The following is a 9,009-nucleotide window of genomic DNA, read 5'->3' on the forward strand; positions in this document are numbered from 1 at the left end:
GGAAACTGATAAGCATTTCACATTCTCCAGATACGGCAGAGAGTTGAGCTGTCGCTCTAGTGTCTTTGCATGAGATTGGCGTTTCAAACGTTCTGAGGAGTTTCAGAGGTTTGTCACTGTTGTAAGGGAAATGTTTCCTATTCCCTGCTTTGCAGAGAATGGGACATTCCTGAAGTCGGTTCGGTGTTTTATCCCCCATGATATTGACAGATGCTCCTGTGTCTATGAGAACCTCTACACCCGAGCAGCCAATGGTCACTGTCACATTTGGCTGTTTGCTGTGTCTAAGAGAGAGGACAAAAGTATGTTCAGGGTCATCTGCCTCTACGTTGGCTACATCCTCTCACCTTTTTGTTGTGGTGTACATACGTGGCACCCTTCTGTTGGTATTGGTCTTGGTAGTTGATTTTGCTGATGAGCAAAGTGGTTGTGTTTTCAAAATGTTTTACACCATTTACCAGTAGCAGGACACTCTGTCCAGTGTGGGGAAAGCACCGCCACAGTGGAGAAATTCCTTGGATAAGATGCAGCTCTGTATGTGAGATGGCTGTTGTTGCTTTGCAGGTGGTTTCCTGGCACGTAAGCGATGAATAGCACTCACAGGAGTAGAAACTGGTGTGTGGTAGTTACTGTTAGCAGCCTCAACTACAGTAGCTCTGGACTCTGAAAACAATCATGATCTTGCTAACGCCAACAGCTCTGACAGCGTTCTGACTTTCCCGAGCGCATTTAAGTGTAATTGACGAGAGAGACAGCCTTCGATTATTTGTGTTTTGATTTCCCGTTTGACATGTTCAACATCAGCGAAGTCACATTTGGTTGCTTGTTGCCTCAACCTTATGCAATATTGGTCAATTGTCTCGTTTGTTTCTTTCTCAGTGCCTCAGAAGACAATGTTTTTGTATACGGAGCTTTTCTTGGGTATGAAGTCAGTCATCAGCACGTTTTTCACTCTAGTCATTTTGCCCAGGCATAGGTGTCTCAAAGATATCTTCTAATTCTTCCCATCCATAGTGGAGAAGTAGGGCCTTTTTCCTTGTGTTATCTGTAATTGCAAAACCTGCCATTGCACCTTCGAAATGTCGCAGGCATGTTTGCCAATGTAGGGAAGAGCAAAGGCCAGGAGGACTCTGCAGAGGAGATACCCACCAGAGATTGATCAGGAAGACACCTCCTTGAACAAGGAGCAGTGGCTGAGGTGACTGAAATTTAACAAGGAGGTCGAAACATAACTGTGCCAACCCCTTCAAAGCTTCGCACCAGGGTGAGAAGGGCACTGCCAGTGGCTGGAAAGGTCAGAGCGGAACTGAAATTTTAAGGGGCTGGATCTGCGCAGGCGGGAGTGGGTGACATCTCCGACGTCTCCCAGTGCGCCATCCATCCGTGTACCTGGGAGTTCACAGAGGCTCTCCAGGCAGGGCACTTGGCTTTACCAGGGTAGCGGGGCACCCTGTGGTGCAGGGCACCATTGACTGCACGCACATAGCTCTGTGGACTGCCCGTATCCGCCCCTCCCCCACCCCCCCCATGCCAATGGAGCGAGGTACAGAAACCACAAGGGTTACCTTTCCATCAAAGTGCGATCGGTGTGCCACCGTGCACAAACCATCTTGTCGGTGAATGCCCGCGATCCAGGCGGCAGTCGCGACGCCTTCACCCTGGCGCAGTCTTCCACACCTGCCATCTTCCCAGCCTCTGCAGAGAACGAGAGCGTGGGCTGCCCAGAGATGAGGTCCCTGTCGACGTGGCTCGCCATTTCACCTCTGCCACCCGACCTTCGGCGAGTGCACAACGAGAGCCACCAGGGACATTGCGCAGCCGACCATTGGTGCCTGAAAGCAAATGCTCTCAACCTCTGGACTACAGCAGGTTGGTGGCTGAACCCGTAAGTGACCCTTCTGATGTTCCTGGCACACGCACGGCCCGCCAGAGACCTTCCCAGCGTGGGCAGCCACCTGGGGCCTACCAGGTCTGGCCACTACCATCGAGGGCCTGCAGGCCTGCTACAACGTCCGCACCAGTGGCACGACACAACAGAATTCCACCGCCCTGGACACCAAGGGTTAAATGACGAGGAGAGATTCCACAAACTCGGGCTGTATTCCCGGGAATTTAGAAAGTTTAAGGGGTGATTTGATTGACGATTTTGGGATATGAAGGGGGAACTGAGAGGGTCGATAGAGAGAAACTATTCCCACTGGTTTGGGAGTCTCGGACTCGGGGGCCGAGTCTAAAAATTAGAGCCAGACCTTTTCAGGAGTGAAATTCGGAAACACTTCCACGCACAAAGGGTGGGAGATAGTTTGGAAATTCTCTTCCACAGACGGGAATCGATGTCTGGATCAATTGTTCATTTTAAATCAGGGATTGATAGATTTTTGTTCACCAAAGGTATAAAGGGATATGGGGCAAGGGGGGAATAAGGAGATAGATCACAGATCAGGCATGATCTCATAGAATGACAGAACAGGCTGGAGGGACTGAATGGCCTCCTCCTGTTCCGATGTTCCTATGTTTTGATGCAAGTTTCTTCATTCGACTTTAACTTGTTTACATCAGGACCTTACATAGCTCTGCACCGTCTCAAGGTGACGAAGAGAGAGTCAGCTGTTCAGCAGGATTAATCTTTCTCAGTTGAGCAGAGCAGAGACTGGTTGTGAAAGGCTGGGACACTGAGTGAGACTGGAGACAGAGGAGATACGGAGAGAGTGTCCACACATCCACCGTCTCCCTCTTCAGACTGAGGTTTAAAACTCAACGTGAGCGTCGGGTGACGAGGGGTTATAGTTCTCTGTTGAATGATATAGTTCAACCCAGAGCAATACTACATGCTGCATTCTTTTTAGATAAGTAAAAAAAAACAGGGTTAGATACAGAGTAAAACTCCCTCTACACTGTCCACATCAAACACTCCCAGGACAGGTACCGCACGGGGGTTAGATACAGAGTAAAGCTCCCTCTACACTGTCCCCATCAAACACTCCCAGGACAGGTACAGCACGGGGGTTAGATACAGAGTAAAGCTCCCTCTACACTGTCCACATCAAACACTCCCAGGACAGGTACAGCACGGGAGTTAGATACAGAGTAAAGCTCCCTCTACACTGTCCACATCAAACACTCCCAGGACAGGTACAGCACGGGGGTTAGATACAGAGTAAAGCTTCCTCTACACTGTCCATTTCAAACACTCCCAGGACAGGTACAGCACGGGGTGACGCCTCTTGTAGACGAATGGCTCATCCCCTATTGCCAGGCTCGCAGGGAAAAGGGTGCATGAGTTTGCTCACAGACCCCTACACCACTAGAGTCGGGAGGGAAGGAGGGAATGGGGCTGTGGATAGGGATAGTGGTGGCGTTTTGACATCATTAGGAAATATGGTCTGTATCATGACAGGTCCCTCTTTCTCTCACCCACCATAGTCACTGGGTAACAAGTGAGTGGTTCAGGAAGAGATTCCGAGACGGAGGCGGTTCGTGGGTGAGTGTATGTGTTTGTGTGAGTGATTGTGTGTGTGTGAGTGAGAGTGTGTGAGTGTGTGTGTGAGTGAGAGTGTGTGAGTGTGTGTGAGTGTGTGTGTGAGTGAGTGTGTGTGAGTGTGTGTGTGAGTGAGTGTGTGTGTGAGTGAGTGTGAGTGAGTGTGTGAGTGAGAGAGTGTGAGTGTGAGTGAGTGTGTGAGTGAGAGAGTGTGAGTGTGTGACTGAGTGTATGTGTGAGTGTGAGTGTGAATGAGTGTGAGTGTGTGTGTGTGTGCGGGTCTGTGTGTGAGGGTGTGAGTGTGTGAGTGTGAGTGTGTGAGTGTGAGTGAGAGTGTGTGAGTGTGAGTGTGAGTGTGAATGAGTGTGTGAGTGTGTGTGTGTGAGGGTCTGGGTGTGAGTGTGTGAGTGTGTGTGTGAGTGTGAGTGTGTGTGTGTGAGTGTGTGTGTGAGTGTGAGTGTGTGAGTGTGAGTGTATGTGTGTGAGTGTGAGTGTATGTGAGTTTATAATTGTGAGAGTGTGTGTGTGTGTGAGTGTGAGAGTGTGTGTAAGTGTATGTGTGTGTGAGTATGAATGAGGGTGTGTGTGTGTGAGGGTGTGTGTGTGAGGGTGTGAGTGTGTGTGAGAGTGAGTGTGAGTGTATGTGTGTGAGTGTGAGTGTGTGTGTGTGAGTGTGTGTAAGTGTATGTGTGTGTGTGTGAGTATGTGAGTTTGTGTGAGTGTGAATGTGTGTGTGTGTGAGTGTGAGTGAGTATGTGAGTTTGTGTATGTTAGTGTGTGTGAGTGTGAGTGTGTGTGTGAGAGTGTGTGTGTGAGTGTGAGTGTGTGAGTGTGAGTGTATGTGTGTGAGTGTATGTGAGTTTATAATTGTGAGAGTGTGTGAGTGTGTGTGTGTGAGTGTGAGAGTGTGTGTAAGTGTATGTGTGTGTGAGTATGAATGAGGGTGTGTGTGTGTGAGGGTGTGTGTGTGAGGGTGTGAGTGTGTGTGAGAGTGAGTGTGAGTGTATGTGTATGAGTGTGAGTGTATGTGTGTGAGTGTGAGTGTGAGTGTGAGTGTGTGTGTGTGAGTGTGTGTAAGTGAATGTGTGTGTGTGTGAGTGTGAGTGAGTATGTGAGTTTGTGTATGTTAGTGTGTGTGAGTGTGAGTGTGTGTGTGAGAGTGTGTGTGAGTGTGTGTGTGTATGTGAGTGTGTGTGTGAGTATGTGAGTGTGTGAGTGTGTGAGTGTGTGTGTGAGTATGTGAGTGTGTGAGTGTGTGTGTGACTGTATGTGTAAGTGTGTGTGTATGTTAGTGTGTGTGTGACTGTGAGTATGTGAGTGTGTGTGTGACTGTGAGTATGTGAGTGTGTGTGTGACTGTGTGTGTAAGTGTGTGTGTATGTTAGTGTGTGTGTGAGTGTGAGTATGTGAGTGTGTGTGTGAGTATGTGAGTGTATGTGAGTGTGTGTGAGTATGTGAGTGTGTGTGTGAGTATGTGAGTATGTGAGTGTGTGTGTGAGTGTGCGTGAGTGTGTTTGTGAGGATTTCAGTGTGTGTGTGAGTGTGTGTGTGAGTATGTGAGTGTGAGTATGTGAGTGTGTTTGTGAGTATGTGAGTGTGTGTGAGTATGTGTGTGTGTGTGAGTATGTGAGTGTGTGTGAGTGTGTGAGTATGTGAGTGTGAGTATGTGAGTTTGTGTGTGAGTATGTGTGTGTGTGTGAGTATGTGAGTGTGTGTGAGTATGTGAGTGTGAGTATGTGAGTTTGTGTGTGAGTATGTGTGTGTGTGTGAGTATGTGAGTGTGTGTGAGTATGTGTGTGTGAGTATGTGAGTGTGTGTGTGAGTATGTGTGTGTGTGTGAGTATGTGAGTGTGTGTGAGTATGTGAGTGTGTAAAACAAAGAACAAAGATAATTACAGCACAGGAACAGGCCCTTCGGCCCTCCAAGCCTGCGCCGATCCAGATCCTCTCTCTAAACATGTCGCCTATTTTCTAAGGTTCTGTATCTCTCTTCTTCCTGCCCATTCATGTATCTGTCTAGATACATCTTAAAAGACTCCATCGTGCCCGCATCTACCACCTCCGCTGGCAACACGTTCCAGGCGCCCACCACCCTCTGCGTAAAGAACTTTCCACGCATATCCCCCCTAAACTTTTCCCCTTTCACTTTGAACTCGTGTCCTCTAGTAATTGAATCCCCCACTCTGGGAAAAAGCCTCTTGCTATCCACCCTGTCTATACCTCTCATGATTTTGTACACCTCAATCAGGTCCCCCCTCAACCTCCGTCTTTCTAATGAAAATAATCCTAATCTACTCAACCTCTCTTCATAGCTAGCGCCCTCCATACCAGGCAACATCCTGGTGAACCTCCTCTGCACCCTCTCCAAAGCATCCACATCCTTTTGGTAATATGGCGACCAGAACTGCACGCAGTATTCCAAATGTGGCCGAACCAAAGTCCTATACAACTGTAACATGACCTGCCAACTCTTGTACTCAATACCCCGTCCGATGAAGGAAAGAATGCCGTATGCCTTCTTGACCACTCTATTGACCTGCGTTGCCACCTTCAGGGAACAGTGGACCTGAACACCCAAATCTCTCTGTACATCAATTTTCCCCAGGACTTTTCCATTTACTGTATAGTTCACTCTTGAATTGGATCTTCCAAAATGCATCACCTCGCATTTGCCCTGATTGAACTCCATCTGCCATTTCTCTGCCCAACTCTCCAATCTATCTATATTCTGCTGTATTCTCTGACAGTCCCCTTCACTATCTGCTACTCCACCAATCTTAGTGTCGTCTGCAAACTTGCTAATCAGTCCACCTATACTTTCCTCCAAATCATTAATGTATATCACAAACAACAGTGGTCCCAGCACGGATCCCTGTGGAACACCACTGGTCACACGTCTCCATTTTGAGAAACTCCCTTCTACTGCTACTCTCTGTCTCCTGTTGCCCAGCTAGTTCTTTATCCATCTAGCTAGTACACCCTGGACCCCATGCGCCTTCACTTTCTCCATCAGCCTACCATGGGGAACCTTATCAAACGCCTTACTGAAGTCCATGTATATGACATCGACAGCCCTTCCCTCATCAATCAACTTTGTCACTTCCTCAAAGAATTCTATTAAGTTGGTAAGACATGACCTTCCCTGCACAAAACCATGTTGCCTATCACTGATGAGCCCATTTTCTTCCAAATGGGAATAGATCCTATCCCTCAGTATCTTCTCCAGCAGCTTCCCTACCACTGACGTCAGGCTCACCGGTCTATAATTACCTGGATTATCCCTGCTACCCTTCTTAAACAAGGGGACAACATTAGCAATTCTCCAGTCCTCCGGGACCTCACCCGTGTTTAAGGATGCTGCAAAGATATCTGTTAAGGCCCCAGCTATTTCCTCTCTCACTTCCCTCAGTAACCTGGGATAGATCCCATCCGGACCTGGGGACTTGTCCACCTTAATGCCCTTTAGAATACCCAACACTTCCTCCCTCCTTATGCCGACTTGACCCAGAGTAATCAAACATCTGTTCCTAACCTCAACATCCGTCATGTCCCTCTCCTCGGTGAATACCGATGCAAAGTACTCGTTTAGAATCTCACCCATTTTCTCTGAGTCCAAGCATAACATTCCTCCTTTGTCCTTTAGTGGGCCACTCCTTTCTCTAGTTACCCTCTTTCTCCTTATATATGAATATGTGTATGTGAGTATGTGAGTGTGTGTGTGAGTATGTGTGTGTGTGAGTGTGAGTATGTGAGTGTGTGTGAGTATGTGTGTGTGTGTGAGAATGTGAGTGTGAGTGTGAGTATGTGAGTGTGTGTGTGGGTGTGAGTGTGTGTGTGAGTATGTGAGTGTGAGTGTGTGTGTGAGTGTGTGTGAGTATGTGAGTGTGTGTGTGAGAGTGTGTGTGAGTGTGTGTGTGAGTATGTGAGTGTGTGTGAGTGTGTGTGTGAGAGTGTGTGTGAGTGTGTGTGTGAGTATGTGAGTGTGTGTGTGAGTGTGTGTGTGAGTGTGAGTATGTGAGTGTGTATGTGAGTGTGTGAGTGTGTGTGAGAGTGTGTGTGAGTGTGTGTGTGAGTATGTGAGTGTGAGTGTGTGTGTGAGTATGTGAGTGTGTGTGTGAGAGTGTGTGTGAGTGTGTGTGTGAGTATGAGTGTGTGTGAGTGTGTGTGTGAGAGTGTGTGTGAGTGTGTGTGTGAGTATGTGAGTGTGTGTGTGAGTGTGTGTGTGAGTGTGAGTATGTGAGTGTGTATGTGAGTGTGTGAGTGTGTGTGAGAGTGTGTGAGTGTGTGTGTGTGAGTGAGTGTGTGAGTATGTGAGTGTGTGTGTGAATGTGAGTATGTGAGTATGTGAGTGTGTGTGTGGGTATGTGAGTGTGTGAGAGTGTGTGAGAGTGTGTGAGAGTGTGTGAGTGTGTGTGTGAGTATGTGAGTGTCTGTGTGAGTATGTGAGTGTGTGTGTGAGTGTGAGGTTGTGAATGTGTGTGTGAATATGTGAGTATGTGAGTGTGTGTGAGAGTGTGTGTGAGTATGTGACTGTGTGTGTGAGTGTGTGTGTGAGTGTGTGTGTAAGTATGTGAGTGAGTGTGTGTGAGTGTGTGTGTGAGTGCGTGTGTGAGTGTGTGTGTGTGAGTGTGTGTGTGAGAGTGTGTGTGAGTGTGTGTGTGAGAGTGTGTTAATGTGTGTTTGAGAGTGTGTGTGAGTGTGTGTTTGAGAGTGTGTGAGAGTGTGTGTGTGAGAGTGTGTGTGTAAGTGTGTGTGAGTGTGTGTGTGAGTGTGTGTGTGAGAGTGTGTGTGTGTGTGAGTGTGTGTGTGAGTGTGTGTGTGAGAGTGTGTGTGAGTGTGTGTGTAACTGTGTGTGAGTGTGTGTGTGAGTGTGTGAATGTGTGTGTGTGTGTGAGTGTGTGTGAGAGTGTGTGTGTGAGAGTGTGTGTGAGAGTGTGTGTGAGTGTGTGTGAGTGTGTGTGTGAGTGTGTGTGAGAGTGTGTGTGAGTGTGTGTGTGAGTGTGTGTGTGAGAGTGTGTGTGAGTGTGTGTGTGAGAGTGTGTGTGTGTGTGAGTGTGTGTGTGAGTGTGTGTGTGAGTGTGTGTGTGAGAGTGTGTGTGAGTGTGTGTGTAACTGTGTGTGAGTGTGTGTGTGAGTGTGTGAATGTGTGTGTGAGTGTGTGTGTGAGTGTGTGTGAGAGTGTGTGTGTGAGAGTGTGTGTGAGAGTGTGTGTGAGTGTGTGTGTGAGTGTGTGTGAGAGTGTGTGTGAGAGTGTGTGTGAGTGTGTGTGTGTGAGAGTGTGTGTGAGTGTGTGTGTGAGAGTGTGTGAGAGTGTGTGAGAGTGTGTGTGAGTGTGTGTGTAAGTGTGTGTGAGTGTGTGTGTGAGAGTGTGTGAGTGTCTGTGTGAGTGTGAGGTTGTGAATGTGTGTGTGAATATGTGAGTATGAGTGTGTGTGTGTGTGTGTGTGTGTGTGAGTGTGTGTGTGAGTATGTGAGTGTGAGTGTGAGTGTGTGTGTGAGTATGTGAGTGTGTGTGAGTGTGTGTGTGTGAGT

Source organism: Heterodontus francisci, chromosome 39 (genome assembly GCF_036365525.1).
Source record: "Heterodontus francisci isolate sHetFra1 chromosome 39, sHetFra1.hap1, whole genome shotgun sequence".
NCBI lineage: Eukaryota > Metazoa > Chordata > Chondrichthyes > Heterodontiformes > Heterodontidae > Heterodontus > Heterodontus francisci.